Source organism: Podarcis bocagei, assembly GCF_964188305.1.
Source record: "Podarcis bocagei genome assembly, chromosome: 11".
Lineage (NCBI taxonomy): Eukaryota > Metazoa > Chordata > Lepidosauria > Squamata > Lacertidae > Podarcis > Podarcis bocagei.
The window spans coordinates 39,661,807-39,667,806 of NC_138136.1; positions in this window are offsets into that span (position 1 = coordinate 39,661,807).

Here is a 6,000-nt window from a genome sequence, read left to right on the forward strand (position 1 = left end):
AGTTGGTGATCTTACACTGGTCCCTACTTATCACATCCCTACTTATCACATCCTTATATCTTTGAGTATAGCATTGGGAAAAGAAAAGAAAATATTGTGACAGAATCTTCTTTTTCATCGGTGCTCCACTTGTAGTGCTTATACCAGCCTTCACAGAATTCAGTGATCTTGAAACATACTGATTTAAAATCCACAGAAATGAATACAGAAGCGTGCATCTGTGTGGAAATAATGCAAGACTATCATCTTTTATAGTTTGATGAACAACCAACAGGATGAGAGACTGCTCCTACTCCAACAATTCAAAAGGAACGAACCAGATTTGCTAAGTGAGGTGAATTGTGGCAAACATTTGGCAATGATCAGATTACAAATGCATGCAAAAGTCATCATTTCTCCCTCCTCTGTATATTATCCTGTTATAGGATTTGGGGGTGGTTTTGGATGTTGCCTGTGGGTTCTAACAAATCCTGTAGTTTTATATCTACAGGATGGGAGTTTGTGAGTTTGTTGTAGAAGAAACTGCTGAACTGGTCAAACCATTTTCTTTAAGCTAATGGCCTGGTTGGATCTGTAGAAATCCCCAACTGCATGACTGAAGATGTGGATGAAGAACAGATGTGTTGCCATCAAGATAAGTGCATCAGCATTCACCCTCCCACCTGGCTGGAGACCAAGTCATCTTGTAAGAAGGAGGAAAAAATAGCTGGGGCTAGTATGCGAGTCTGGGGTTGAAGATGGAAAGCGATAGAGGTTGAGTTTGCTCTCTGTGCGGAGACCAAAACTTTGGCTTTGGAAAGCCTCCCTGACAACCATCTGGGGAAACAGGATCTGTTGGAATGTTAACTCTGTGAGCCCTTCCACCTTAATCTCAGACTGTGTATATGCGTAAGTGAAATCATAAACCCAAAGGACACCAGAGTCTCCAATGACCTTCATTCTAAGGAAACGGAATCTTGGATAAGTGGTGACACCCCTGGACTTACTTGCCGCTTGGAGATTGGGGTGCATGCAAAGGGTATCCAAGGCCAGGGTAAAGAGGTGTGTTTTACTTCCTCTGAATCTTTTTTTAAAATGCTATTTCTATATGCTGCTTTTGTAATTGTTAATTTGTTAGCTTCCCCCCTCCCCCCCGATTGTATTTTATCATTGTGTTAGCTATCCTGTTTTGGGGTTGGAAGAAACCTCTTCTGACAAATGGGGCATATTTCCCGTTCTAAGCCAACTAATTAATAATAACAATAAAAAAAAAGTTACACTGTCCTGAGAATCTTGGAAGAAGAGCAGGACAAAAGCCTCAAAAATGCCTGCTTATTAAGATGCAGATTTTGGTTACTAAAATGAAAAACATTTTTTTTCACTGAAATGCCAATGCACAGAGGATTGATAGCTACCATTTTACTTCATTAATGCAAATCTATGCATGTTTTCCCAGAAGTAAACCTCACTGTGTTCAACTGGGTTTACTTTCAGTGGAAGTGTGCATAGTCAGCCGCCCACATTCCAGCAATGTTGCCATTCCTTTCAGAAAACGACACTGCCATCCATTACCATCCGGTCAAATTTTACCCTTCGGCCAAAAAAGGGAGCATTAGTAATATTGACAATTAAATTATGCTCAGTAAGATGATTGTTTCAGTCTGTCTGTTGGTAGCTTCAATAAGGCAATTCTGCACTGCCGTCAGTTCAGATATAAAATGCTCTTTGCAAGGAAACATTGCGAAGACATTACTGAGTGGAAGCGGGGGTGGACTGGTTTCACGGCCCAGGGGACTGAAATGTCGGGGTTAGGTCCGTAAATACACACAAAAAATAAATCAACTAACTTGCTGAGTGTCTGGACTACAATGCGCCCTAGCATGTCTCCTCCTGTTTCTACCAGCTCCTTCTTTTCCATTATCTTCAAGAATATTGAGGGAAAAGATGATCATCCCAGCAGCCTTAAGTGACATAAAAATGATGATAATAATAAAAGGAGAAAATAAATTGGATATTTTAATTGGGGGAGAGTATTTTGTTTTATTAAGATACCTTTTATTCTCTTATGCCAATCCAAATATCCATCACTATTCAGTGATGGATATTTGTCCAGTTAGAACACTAGGGAGCAGGCTCAAGCAGAAAAGGCCCAGCAGAGAGGAACTAAGCACATCCTCATGGAGCCCCTTTAATAAGAAAACAAGTAGAAAAATGAATTCCTTTAAGTGGTTCTGCCTTCTGTTTGTTGGATCTGGAATCAGTCTAGCATGCAGGCATCCTTAAGTCCTCATGAAACCTCCACAAGGATTTGCTATGAGGTAATCATTGTAGAGAACTGTACAGCAGCTAAGAGCGTTTGAAGCACTTTGTGCTCCTGATCTCTTTCTTCCTTACAAGTCCTATTTTCCCTATGGAGAACCGAGGCAAGGTGGGAAGCGTACCTAAGGTCATAGTATCCATAGCCATTTGCAAACTGATGATTTCTGTGTATGTAAGTTTAGGTTTTGTTTCATTTTGCTTTGCTTTGCTTTCTTCTAGTGTGTTTATATGACTATTATAATATTGTTAGAAATTTAGTTTTGCAACAGTTCCTAACTATATTGCATTCTTTTTAGTGGGAGGGACTGTAGAAAATGCTTTGCATGCAGAAGGTTTTCAGTTTATTTCATGGCATCTGCATGTGTGCTTCTGAACCCACATGCATATCCAGCACTCATGTGTATTCAACACACAACTCTGAGAGGATTGGATTCTTTTGCTAGAGTCAGTATGTGTGTCTGTTATTGAAACATATTTATTCTTATCCTTATGCCCCATGAAAAAGTTGTGCACACTGGGAAATAAAGAAATGTTGGTTTATTACATGGCACAAACCATATTACAAATATGTAGGCACCAAATCATTCAGTAGAAGCTTCTTCTTCTTTGGCGATCACTCGTAGCTGAGTAAGATTGTCTTCCATAAACACAGTTTTAACAGTGAGTCTGTAAGTGACTGTGGAGGCCAATTCTGAATCCACCAGTCCTTCCACAGTGGGGACATAGGTTTCCGTGCCGGAGTTGATCATGGTGAGGTTTGCCAAGCGTGCCTTCCTCTTAGCACGTTTCTCCTTTTTGTTCTGAGTTTGAGCATCTTCAAAGGCCATGACACCTTTGATAAAGGCTGTTCTCCAATTGGAGCGCTCGCAGGCCACCTTGATCATCAAGAGTAAAAGAGCCACGAATTACCAAAGTTTGAAGAGTGAGCGTGATGCCCACTAAAAAATGAGAAGAAAAGGTGATCTAGCACATCCACTGCCATGCCTGCAGAAATAAAGAAGTAGAGCTGTGTATGTCAGCATATTGCTGACCACGTACTCTGAAATTCTGAATGATCCCACTTAATATTCACGTGAATGTTAAACAGCATGGGGATAAAATTGAACCATGTGGAACCCCACACTGAAGACTCGACGGGGCCAAGAATCACCCTCTGGAAACAACCATTCAGGTAGGACTTGAACCACTGCAGGGTAATGTCACCTACCCGCAACTGGGTCAGCTGCTCCAGAAGCATATGGTGGTCAATGGTATTGAAAGCCACTGAGAGATCAGGGGACATACTCCCCCATCTCTCTCTTGACAGAGGTCATCACACAGGGCAATTACAGTAGTTCCCATGCCAAAACTGGGCCTAAACCTCAACTGGAATGACCCTTGACAAGGTATGTTTAAGTGGAAGTTTGGAGAAGCGATTGATATAACTGTGGCAGCAGATTCTAAGAAAGCAAATAGAAGGGCTGGTCCAACTTTTTAAAAGTCTATAAAAGATTTCAGGATAAAAATAACAAATAAGGGGTGATTTATATAAACATAGCTACAGTGTATTACATAAGGAATTTGTTGCCCTGGTTTCACAAAGACAGGAGTTATCCATTTCTAGTAGAATTTTTGTAATTAAAATGATACTTTTATGCACAATATCTTTTTTGGGGGTGTTTGTGTTACAAACTAGTCACCAACGGCCCACTAAAATCAATGGGTGGTATTAAACTAAGCTTTACTCAGGGTAGACTCAGGGTAGACTCACTGAAATTAATAAACATGTCTTAGTTATGTCCATTCATTCCCATAGGTCTACTCTGCGTAGACCTCCGTGTTGAGCTGGGAGAGGCCCCTGTCTGAAGTTCTGGAGAGCCAGTGCCAGTCAGAAAAGACAACAGTTTGAATTCAGAACATTGCAAATTTCTTTAGGAATGTTTTAGAAACAAGAATATTAAGCAGGTACCTATATCTGAATTTTATGGTCTTCTGCAGAGACAGACAATATAGCTGTCCCTTATTATTGTGTCCCATGCTGCAAAAAACTGATAGCATTTAAAATTTCACATGCTGTTTCCTCTTTACAAAGCTTGCCTAACTGCAAATATTTTTGTGGAAAGAGCAAACGTTATGGAGTTTTCCTTCCTTTAAATTATGAAATCACTAAGCAGCACAAACCTCATAAAAAGAGCTAACCAGCGTGAACAAATAATACGGAAGAACGTTGGGGGAGCGGAAGGAGTAAATGTATTTCTAAGAAGCGCTTTGAAATGGGGACAAAGAGATTGAGGTGAGCATTGTTGACCAAATGCCTTCCTTGGGTTCTTTCCATCCCCTTTTTTGTAAGGAGGATATTTTCCAGGAAGAAAAACTTTGTGAAAAAGAAGCAATTTACCCAGCGCTGTCCATTCACAGCACCAGAACAGGTCTTTTATATGGACAAGCTGAAGATAAATGAGATGCTGCTTAATTGGAACAAAATTTATGTAGTCATTATTTGTCTGAGGCAAGCAGTTCATTTTACAGTTGCAACTGTGGTGTCTCATTCCACTGAGTTCGTGGTGTGTTGTTGTTGAGGATGTATCTTTGAGATAAAGAGAGGCCCCCATTGTATTCCAGTGCTAAGCTGCTCTCATAATTAAGAAGTTTCCCTATAATATTTAAAAGTCCCCCCCCCAATATCCTCTAGCTTTCTTTCGTGTGTGTGTGTGTGTGTGTGTGTATCTGGTCCAGCGACGGCACATCTAGTCCACTATCCTGTTCTCAACAGTAGACAACCAGATGCCAATGGGAAACTCGCCAGCCGGACCTGAGAACAAGAGCTGTCTCTGCTCCTGCAGATTCCAGCGACTGGTATTCAGAAGCATTGCTACCTCTGTCATGGAGGCAGAGAAGAGCCATCACTGGACACATGCACTGATCTACTTTCTATGATACTTCTATTTATCACAGGTAGTAAATGACACATGTAGAAAGGAATTATTAGTAGAATAAAACCAATAGAACCACATTCTTCTGGATGTCTTCTAAAGCCTTGGCTTGGGCATTTTCTGGAAGCAGTCTAATATGTTTTTACTCAGATAGGCATTTGTGGCAATGGATAAGCAGATGTTTGCAGCTCTTTCATTATAGATTAGGGATAGGGAACCTGCGACCCTCCTTATGTTGTTGGTTTCCAGCTGGCATGGCTACTGGTCACTCAAGGATAATATGAGTTGCAATTCAACAGCACCTGGAGAACCACAAATTCCCCATCCCTGCCTGAGACATAATAGGTAGAAAATCTGTCTTTGATAAAAGACAGAAGTCTTCAAACTCTACTGTTTTCTCCTTGCACCTATAAGTCACCACCCAGGGCTCAATTCATATTCTTGCACACCCTTCATTTTTCTGAGTGTAGAAAAGTTCTAGGGGCAGCATTACTCAGGTTTTGTTTCCCTTTGGATGAGATATCACTGGAGACTTTTTGAATTCTTCTGCAAATATACATATGTACAAGAAGAGCATGGGTAGAAGCAAACAGCATAAGCATTCCAGCAGGCAAAAGACTTGCTGCCCCACTTCAGATCCTCAGAAAGAGGAACCTGAACCCCAAGATGCTTCCAAAACTCTTCCAAAGGTCTCAGGTATGGCTTCCTCTCTCTGCTCTATACCATGCATTAAAAACCCATCCAACACATATTTAAAGCACAGGACCTTTCCAAAAGACTCTTGGAAACT